The following is a 10,955-nucleotide window of genomic DNA, read 5'->3' on the forward strand; positions in this document are numbered from 1 at the left end:
TGGGAGGGTGGAGGGACAGCGCAGGAGAGGAAGGCCCTCTATGAGGTGGATTGATTCAGTGACTGGGATAATTGGGATGGGAGTGTTAGAGACAGTGCAATTGGCACAGGACAGAGCGGAGTTTAGGGATGTTGTACATAGGGTCGCTATGAGTTGCAGGCGACTTGACGGCACATAACAACAACAACCAGGGAGAAACTTGGTTTCACCCTCTCCAAGACCTATTTGCTTTCCTGGCAGTCTATAGTATGTACAAGACTTTTCCAGCACCACAACCCAAAGTCATCCATTCATCTTCTATCATCCTTAGTCATTGTCCAGCCCTCTGATGCATAGCATGTAACTGCGAAGACCATTGCCTGGATCAGGTGCACCTTAGTCTCCATACTGACATTGTTGCACTTCAATACTGTGGCGAAGTCCCTGACAGATTTTCCCAATGCAATTAGTCTCTTAATTTCCTGGCTGCTGGTACCGAGAGTGTTGATTTTGGAGCCAAGAAAGCTGAAGCAATTAATCTCAATCTCTTTGCCATCTATCATGATGCTTCCCATTGGCCCAGTTGTAAGAATCTTTGTTTTCTTGATGTTGAATTTCAATCCATATTTAAGGCTGCAGTCCTTGACCTTCTGTCGCAAATGCCTCAGGTCCTCCTCAGTCTTGCATGGAAGATTGTATCATTTGTATAATACAAATTGTTGATAAGTCTTCCTCCAATCCTGATGCCACATTTCTTCTCACAGAGCCCAGCCTCCTGAATGATCTGTTCTGCATATAGATCAAAAAGGTGTGGAGATAGGAGGCTTCCCTAGGATATACCTTTCCTGATTTTGAACCATGAAGTGTTTCTTTGCCCTATTCTAAAGACTGCTTGTATTTTTTTTAATTGCCTTCAAGTCAAGCATGACTCATAGCTACCCTATGAACAAAAGGCCTGAAGCCCCTCTGCAACTATCAACATTTATCAAAGTTCATAGTTTCCAGAGGCATGTTGTTTAGGAACTGGATGCCACTCCTGCTTCCAAGGTCCAAGTATAGGTTTTACATAAGCACAATCCAGTGTTCTGTGATTCCCATTCTTCTCAGAGTTAACAAACGTTTGTTGTGATTCTCATAGTCAAATGTCTTTGCATAGTCAATGAAACACAGCTAGACATTCCTCTGATACTCTCTAATTTCAGCTAAGATCCATCTAATATTGGCTATAATAACTCTAGTGCTGCAGCTTCTTCTAAACCCAGCCGCACATCTTGCAGGTCTCCATCAATGTGCTTTTCCAGTCATTTTTGGATAATTTTTCAGGAAAATCTTCCTTGCCTGTGATAGTAATGATATTGTCGAATTTCCATACTTTTGACGTCTCACCTTTTTGGAATCAGAACAAATACAGATCTTGCCCAGTCATTTGGCCAGATGGTTGTCCTCCAGACTTCTTAGCACAACCTCTGGTGAGTGTGTCCAGGGCAGCATATTTTCTTGAAATAATGTCAATTTGTATGCCATCAATTCCTCAGACCTCCTTTTTTGCCAGTTCCTTCATAGCAGCTTGAACTTCCTCCTTTATCACCATAGGCTCTTGATCATATGTTGTTTCATTAAATTCTTCTATGTCAACCAATTCTTTTTTATATAGTGACTCTGTACTCTTTCCATCTTTTTATAATGCTTCATGGGTTATTCAACATTCTTCACAAAGCATCCTTAAATATTGCAACTTGTGGCTTGAATTTGTTCTTTAGTTCCTTCAGCTTAAGAAATGCTGAGCAAGTTTGTCCCTTTTAATTTTACAACTCGTACATTTAATTATAATACTTTGCCTTGTCTTCCCGTGCTGTCCTTTAAAATCTTCTGTTAAGCTCCTTAACATCTTGATCTCTTCCTTTTGCTTTGGCTTCTTAGCACTCTAGTGCAATATTCAGAATCTCTTGTGACATCCATTTTGGTCTTCTTCCTCCGTTTTTGTAATGACCTTTTTAACTACATAAAAGATCTCTGTAAAGTGCACTGTTATTTTCAAGCTAGTCATCATTCCAGTGAATTCTTTGTTTTTTGAACATTTGTTTTACATTACTTTTGCAGCAGACCTAGATGAGTATTTATTTTTGCTAAGTGAAATAAATCAGAGTAGAATTTTAATTTTTTTCTTAAATTGAAAAGTAAAACTAGTATTCAGTGTTTTATATTTCGATGAGCCATTAAAGTATAGCTTATACCCAGAGAATCCATGGTGGTGGTGTCAGGCCTGTAATCAGCAGCATCTCAGCACCGTGCTGCAATTTCTTTAAACTGTGTCTGTGAACACTTTATAATAGCATTATTTTAAATTTTATGTGTTATTTATAGGTTACTTTTGGGGGAGAATTTTCATAATTTTTCCATATAAATTAGTAGTAATTTCTTCATTGCTATGAACCATTTTGATTTTATAGGCACACTCTACTTTTGGATAGCACAGAAAATCTGTACCTAAATACATAACATTATTACCCAAACTGTTATATGAGTTACTAATTATTCCCAAGAAAGCAATTAAGTCTGTCTTGGAAAGGGTGAAACAAGTCTTTTCTTGGAAGCTAGGATTTTGAAGCTTCGCCTCATTTTCTTTGGGCACATGGCCAGGAGAGATAGGTCCTTGGAGAAGGACATCATGCTTAGAATGGTGGACAGACAGCACAGGAGAGGGAGACCCCAGATGAGATGGATTGATACAGTAACTGGGGCATTGGGGATTGGAGTGTCAGAATTAGTGAGACAGGCTCAGGACAGGGAAGGGTTCAGAGCTGCTGCACAGAGGGGCGCTATACATCACAGGCAACTCGATGGCACGTAACAATAACATACTATGACAGGTTTGCAAGCAGGACTAGCATCCACTTCCTAAATAAAATGCCTCCAGAAATTCTATGAACTTTGAGAAATGTCAATAGTTGTAGAGGGGCTTCAGGCCTTTTGTTCATAGGGTTGCTATGAGTCGTGAAGTAATCATAATGGAAAAACGAGATTTATTAACAGTTATATGTCAAAGACCCCTAGTGATCTAATGATAAAGTGCTCAAACACTAACTAAAAGATTGACAGCTCAAATCCCCAAGCTTCTCAGGAGATCTGTAATTCTGTGTCCAGACAGATTATTGTTGCTTTTAGTTGTCATCAAATTGACTATGATTCCTGTTGATCCTATGAACAAGTCAGAACTTTGATCTAGCCTACACCATCATCATGATCTCTCATATGCACAAGCTTGTTATTAAAATCACTATATCCATTTCACTGAGGGTATTTCCTCTCTTTCACTGACCCTCTACCTTCTCAGGCATCATGTATTTTTTTCCAAGGATTGGCCTTTTCTGACAGTATGCCAGAAGTATGTGAAACGAAGTTTCGCATCCTTGTCTCTAAGGGGCACCTAAATTGTGATTTCTCCAACACAGACTTGTTTGTTGTTTTGTTGGGTTTTTGAATTGGTTTTTATTCAATCACTAATAAACATTTTGTCTTATAATATCAAATATAATTGTACAATGCCATTATTTACGTTGTCTTGTTGAAACCTAGCAGTACACCCTCCCTTTCCCTTCACTGTACTCATTTCTGCTCTTTCTGCCTCCCCCTTCTGGGATCAACCTTCCATAGTTGTTTCTGTGTGTAAACTTTGCTTTACTCTCTTTATTTTCCCCCTCCCTCATTTGATCAGTCATGCATGCCTTTTTCCATATTGTTACTTGCAATACACGTAATGTCTGATTGCCCTTTCATTTTAATTTGACTTTCCCTTAAGTTATTCCAATATAGTGTTCTTTTTAACAGTCCATGCAATATTCAGTAGTCTTTGCCAGCATCACAATTGTAAGGCACAAATTCTTTGGTCATTTATTCATTTTTCAACTTTAAAATGTATCTGAAGGCATTGAAAATACCATGGCTTGGATCTGGTGTACCGTAGTCGTTAAATTGACATCCTTGCTCTTTAGCACATTAATGAGGTCTTGACAATGGATTTTCCCAATGCAACACATCTTGATTTCTTGACTAGCAGCTACCATGGGAGTTGACTGTGGATCCAAGTAAAAGAAAATCATTGACAACTTCAATCTTTACTCCATCTATCATAACATTACCTATTAGCCCAATGGTGAGGATTTTTGTTTTCTTGATGTGTAGGTATAATCCATATTGAAGGCTTCAAGTCCTCACTTTCTGTAATGTAAGGTTGTATCATCTGCATAGCACAAATTGTTGATAAGTATTTCTCTAATCCTTATGCCACATTCTTCATGAGATGGATGGGCCAGTCTCTTGTACCATTAACTGCCTCTGAAAACCTTGCGGGGTGTCAGCTATGGCCTATTTCTGACTCTACACAAAAGCATATAGATTGAATAGGTATAGAGAAAGGCTACAACCCATATGTAAGTGTGTACTGATTTTAAACCACGCTGCCTTTCCCCTTGTTCTGCTTTGACATCTGCTTCTTGGTTTATAACATAGGATTCACATGAGCATGATTATGTGTTCTTGGATTCACATTCTTAATGCTAGCTATCATTGGAGTCATGCATTCAAATGAAACATAAGTAAACATCTTTCTGGTATTCTTTGATTTAAAACAAGATCTATCTGACATCAGCAGTATTATCTCTTCTACCATGGCCTCTTCTGAATCCTTGAATTTCTGGCATTTCCCTGTCAATGTACTTACTCCATACTTTATTTAATAATCTTCAGCAATATTTTACTTGAATATTATATTAATCCTATTGTTAATAACTTTTACATTCTGTATCACCTTTTTCTTTTTTTTTTTGTTTGAATGGGAACAAATATGGATCTCTTCTAGTTAATTTGCCATGTAACTGTCTTCTAAGTTTCTTAACACAGGATAGTGAGCATGTCCAAGGCTGCATCTGTTTTTTGTTAACACCTCAGTTGGTGGTCCATTATTTCCTGTGGACTTGTTATTTTCCCAGTGTTTTCAATGCACCCTGAACTTCTTCCTTTGCTACTATTGATTATTTTGTCCTGAGATGTTTATTATCTTCCAGTTGATGTCTTTGAGTTATGGTGTTGGAGAAAAGCACCGAACATCCCATGAATGGCCAAGAAAAGAAACATATGTTCAGAGAGGGTAGAGCCAGAGTGATCTTTGGAGGCAAAAATGATGAGGCTTCGCCTTACATGCTTTGGACATGTTGCTAGGAGGGGCTTTTCCTTGGAGAAGGACAAGGGTGGAGGGTCGGCAAAGGATAGGAAGACCTTCAACCAGGTGGATTGACAGTGGCTGCTGCAATGGGCTTTTGTGTGTCAGGTAGTCTGAGGATGGCACAGGATAGAGTATGGTTCAGATCTTTGTTCATAGGGTCGCTATGAGTCATACTCGACAGCACCTAACGACAGTTCTTTTTGGTGCAGTGACTCTGTATTCCTTCCATCTTCTTTTTCATTCATGCCTTCAGTATTGCAATTCGAGGCTTGTTGGTCAGTTCTTGCCAAGCATGTTCTTCTGTTTTGATTTTCTCATTCCAGCTCTTTTCATATTTTGTTGTAGTACTTTGCTTTGGCTTCTTGAGCTTCCCTATGAAACCTTTTCAACCCTTATCCAGCATTCCTTTTGTTTTGGCTTCTTCTACAAAAATTATAACCACAAAAGTCTTGTATGGAAGTTCTACTCTTGTCATGTGGAATTACTCAGAGTTGGAATTATTTGACAACACCCAACATTACATGTTAGGTCTATACTTTTCAAACTTTAATGTGTATACAGTTTTGTTCATGTTTAGTTTCTGATTCAGTAGTTGGGTGGAGCCTAAGAGTCTGCCTTTCTATTGCACTCCCATGTGATACCACTGTACTTTAAATAGTAAGAGGGCAAAGCTTTCAGGGTTTGGTATACTTTGACAACTTGCCTTAAACGGATAGTTGTGAGAGAGACAGGAGAGACATTCTTACTGAAGACTTGGTATTTGAACAGGAGCCTGCATGATAAAATGTAAATTCTTGAGGAAGAGGACTGAAGACAGAGAAAACGGCAAATGCAAATTAATTTAGGTACGAGTAAGTTTGAACTGGACCATACTGTGTTAAGGGAGGTGCTAAGAGATAAGACCTGTGAGAAGTTTGAAATGAAAAACCATTGGTAAGTTTTAAGGAATACAAGATCTGATCTATATTGTTAAGATCACTCTGAAAAGTGAATTATGAGTCCTGTTATGGTAATGTTATTTACTCTGACCCAAAGAACAACAGACTTGAAACATTTCCTTCACCATTCTCATAACTGCTATGTTTGAACCTGTTAAAGGTCTTACTCATTCTCTGACCCTCTACCTTTCCTGGTATGATGTCCTTCCCCAATGACTGGCCTCTTAACAACATGCCCAAAATATGTGAGACAAAGTTTCAACATCTTGCCTATAAGGAGCACTCTAGTTGCACTTCTTCCAAAACAGATTTATTTGATCTTTTGATAGTATGTAAGATATTCAGAACTTTTCTCCACCACCACAATTCACAGTTTGCAATTCTTGTCATCCATATTCGTTGTCCAACTTTCAGATGTTTAGAAAGCAATTAAATACTGTGGCTTGAGTCAGGTTCATCTTAGTTTTTAAACCAATATCCTCACTCATTAGCACTTTGGAGAGGTACTTGACAGCAGATTTTTTTCCAGTGCAACATGTCTTGATTTCTTAACTGCTAGGCACCATGTTTCTTGATTGATGATCTAAGCAGGAGGAAATCCTTGACAACTTTGATCTTTCTATCCATCTATTATAGTATTGTGTATTGGTTCAGTGGTGTGTAACAAACTGTGTTGATAGATTACTTCATTTATTAATGACTGCTTTGTCTTTAGTGGGAGAAAATTTTTTTAAAAAGTTGTTGAAAATATGCACAGCACCAACTCAAAAATGTCTACCTCTATGAATCAGACATTGATTATATTGAATTATGCATCCTTTCCCACCCCTATTTTCTACCCTTTAACAAACTTTTTCACTTAAGTTCCTCTTTTTTTTTGTTACTTTTATTCCAAATAGATAGATACTAAAAAGGCATATTAATCAAGGGAAAAAATTCTTTACTACCTAAGCAAAACCATTTTTTTAAAAAGACATTGGTATGTATATTTTGTTGTTGTTGTTGTTTAATATTTTAAGATTATATCCAGGCAGTACTTCCAGAGAGTCATCCAGTCTTTGTGGTTCAAAAAGTTTTTTTCTGAAGTCCATGAGAATTTAAAATTCTCTACCCATTTTGATCTGAATTCTTTGCTGGAATATTTGATCAAAATGTTCAAGAATCATAGGCTAATTCAGTACTGGTCTCATGGCAGAAGACATGGAGACAATTGCACATTCTGTTCTTTCCTCCTATTTCTGTCTCTACTTCCTCTGTTGCTTCTGGCAAAGAGAGTCCACTTATACCCTGGTTTACATATTAGAAGCATTTAAAACCTCAGTAAATGGTAGAAGAGAAACACTAAACAAGTTACTAGTCCTATTAACTGGAATTCCCATGAAACCGTAACACTAAATCTCCAAATCAAGAAGCCAAACCCCATGAAGTATTTAGTTGTAGATGTACAGCCAACTAATTTCTCTCCTTTTTTGTCATTGTATGTGGTTACTGGTTTTTTGTCATTAAATAAATGTAAATATAATGTAATATAATGTCATTAAATGTAAATATAACAGTTATACTTTTGCCATTTCAACTCTTTTACAAGTGCATAACTTATTTACAATCAATAGAACACTTAACTACAAACTTGCCCTTAATGTGATTTTTTTTTTATCAGCATAAACTGAAACTTAGTGCTCCATAAACAACATTCCCTTTGGCCCTTCCTCCTACCCCTGTTGCATGCCTTTATGTCATTTTCTTGTTATTGTTAGGTGCCAGTGAGTCAAGTATGATTCTTGGATACCCTGTGAACAACAGAGTTGAACCCTGTCTTATCCTGTGCCATCCTCACCATCCGGTCATTTGTTTAGCACTGCAACATACTACGTACTATGCCACCAGCACTGCATATATAGCTATGTATTTTTTCTATAAGAATGATGTTTAGATTACATATTTAGGTCCTTATTCTAGTGCACATTATTAGTTTTGTGTATGGTGTAAAATGTGATTATATGTCATCGTGTTGAGTGTACCCATAGCAACTCTATGAACAACAGATCTAAACCCTGTGTCAATCCATCTGATTGACGGTCTTCCTCTCCTTCACCAATCCTCTGCTTCTCTGAACATCATGTCCCTCTCCCAAGGAATAGCACCTCCTACCAACATGCCCAAGTATATGAGGTGAAACTTTATCATCTTTACCTCCAAGGAGCACTCTGGCTATACTTTCTCCAAGACATATTTGTTTTGTTCTTTTGGTAGTCCATGGTGTGAAGCCTGATTTGCTATTAGAGGTACAAACTAAATTGTCAGTTTGTTGTATTTGGAAAGGACATTGTTCTGATTGGTACAGCACTTGTCTGTCAGTTTGCTGTACTGAGATAACTTGTGGGTTACCGTGATACTGAAATCAATGCCACAATGTGTCACATACCAAAAGGGTTACCCATGGTGAACAAGTTTTAATAGAGCTCCCATTTTAAGACAGACTAGGAAGCAGGATTGGCCATCCATTTAAGTAACAGGCTTATTTTTTCTCTATGTGAATATAGAATTGTCCAAAAATTATTTACTGAGGAGAATCTTTCTCCAGAAAAAGAAAAGACGGGCTTTAAAAAAAAATCAAACAATAATATTGTTGGTACAGGCCTCTTATTTTTGACAACATATGTCTTGCCAGCTGCCCCACCCAATGTATATCTGAAGGGCAAAGTAATTTTATAAGGATAAAATATACTCTGGAAATTACAGGCAATTTTTTTCAAAACAGTTCAGAGCCAGTTGGCAGCATCGTGATGGATGGTAAAGATTGAGATTGTAAACAGCTTTATTTTGCATGGTTCCACAGTCAACATTCTTGGCACCAGCAGCCAGGAAATTAAAAGATGTACTGTGTTGGGAAAGTCTGCTTTCAGACCTCTTCAAAGTACTGAAGAGCAATTATGTCAGTCTGGAGACTAAGGTGTGCCTGATACAGGCCATGGTCTTTGCAATCACTTGCTATACATCATAGAGCTGGGAAGGGAATAGGGATGATAGAAGGAGAATTGATACCTTTGAGCTGTGGTGCTGGAGAAGGGTATTGAATATACCATATACTGCTAGGAGTACAAACAAGTTTGTTCTCGAGGGGGTTAATCCAGGCTTCTCCTTGGAGGCAAGGATTCTGAAGCTTTGAGCATACTTTGAACATGTTGTAAGGCAGGATCAGTCCTTGGAGAGGAATGTCATGCTTGGGAGGGTGGAGGGACAGTGCAGGGGAGGAAGATCCTTGATGAGATGATTCAGTGACTGGGCTAATGGGGCTCGGTGTGTCAGAGACAATAAGATTGGCAAGGGATAGGGCAGGGCTTAGTGATTTCTTTGTACATAGGGTCGCTACAAGTTGCAGGCAACTCGATGGCATTTAACAATAACAATCTTGGTATGCATGAGAAAGCTAAAGAATGACTAGAGATGATAGAAGGATAATTGACGCCTTTGCCTGTGGTGCTGGAGAAGAATATTGGAAGTGCCCATCAACAAACGAATAGATAGAGAAGCTGTGGTATATTCACACAAAGGAATACTATGCAGCATTGAAAAACAAGGAACTCATGAAATATTGCACAGAATGGGTGATCCTGGGGGACTTTATGCTGAGTGAAAATATCTCAGTCACAAAAAGACAAATATAGCATAATGCGAGAGGTTGGGGGGAGACTGAGAAAGGGGATAAATTATGTATACTGCATTGAAACAGACGAGGGAGAGAACTGTTTAAAACGGATATCTGAATAGGTATTATTGTCCTGACAGAAGTCCAGAACGAAGGTAGCATAGTGGAGTGGACTTTGGGGGAGGGTCTGAATAACAAAGAATTTTTTCTTTTACTTTTCAAAGAGAAAAGTGAATTGTGGAGGTGTGGGCAACAATGAATGAATGAATGAATGAATGGAAATTCAAGTATCTGTAAACTTTCATTACAACCAACTTAAAAAAGTGAATATACTTCTAAGAGAACAAACAGATTTGTTCTGGAGTTAAACCAGGCTACTCCTTGGAGGCAAGGATTCTGAAACTTGGTCTGACATACTTTGGCATGTTGCATGGAGGGACCAGCCCTTGGAGAGGGAAATCATGCTTGGGAGGGTGGAGGGACAGCACAAGAAAGTAAGACCTTTTATGAGATGAATTGACTCAGTGACTAGAGCGTTCAGAGCTTTTCTACATAGGGTCGCTGTGAGTCGCAGGCAACTTGATGGCACATAATCTGTTGCCTTACTGGATAATTTTTTTACTTGTAAAATGCTAATTTTTACTTAGTAAAGATTTTGGGTGAAGGAGTTGAAAGAAAGGCATTTTATTGTTCTAATATATTTAGAAAATACTTGTGTTAACTTTGTAAGTTCTATAGAGCCCAATTCTAATCAACCAATCCTAAGCACATTAAGAATAACTTCCTATAGAATATCTTTCGTCCAAGTGGAGAAAATATCAAGTGCCTCTTGATGATACTTTTATTATGTTTATGTAGTTTTAAAGTGTTGTTGTTATGTGCCATCGAGTCATTTGCGACTCATAGCGACCCTATGTACAACAGCCCTAAACCCTGCTCTATCCTGTGCCGATCGCATTTCCTCTGACACACCCATCCCGAGTACCCCAGTCACTGAATCAATCCACCTCATAGAGGGTCTTCCCCTCCTATGCTGTCCCTCTACCCTACCAAGCATGATGTCCCTCTCCAAGGCCCTGTCTCTCCTTACAACATGTCCAAAGTATGTCAGACGAAGCCCCAGAATCCTTTCCTCCAAGGAGTAGCCTAGTTTAACCCTCTCTAGGAT

This window comes from Elephantulus edwardii, unplaced genomic scaffold (assembly GCF_000299155.1).
Source record: "Elephantulus edwardii isolate Elephantulus edwardi_28Jun2011 unplaced genomic scaffold, EleEdw1.0 scaffold00428, whole genome shotgun sequence".
Classification (NCBI taxonomy): domain Eukaryota; kingdom Metazoa; phylum Chordata; class Mammalia; order Macroscelidea; family Macroscelididae; genus Elephantulus; species Elephantulus edwardii.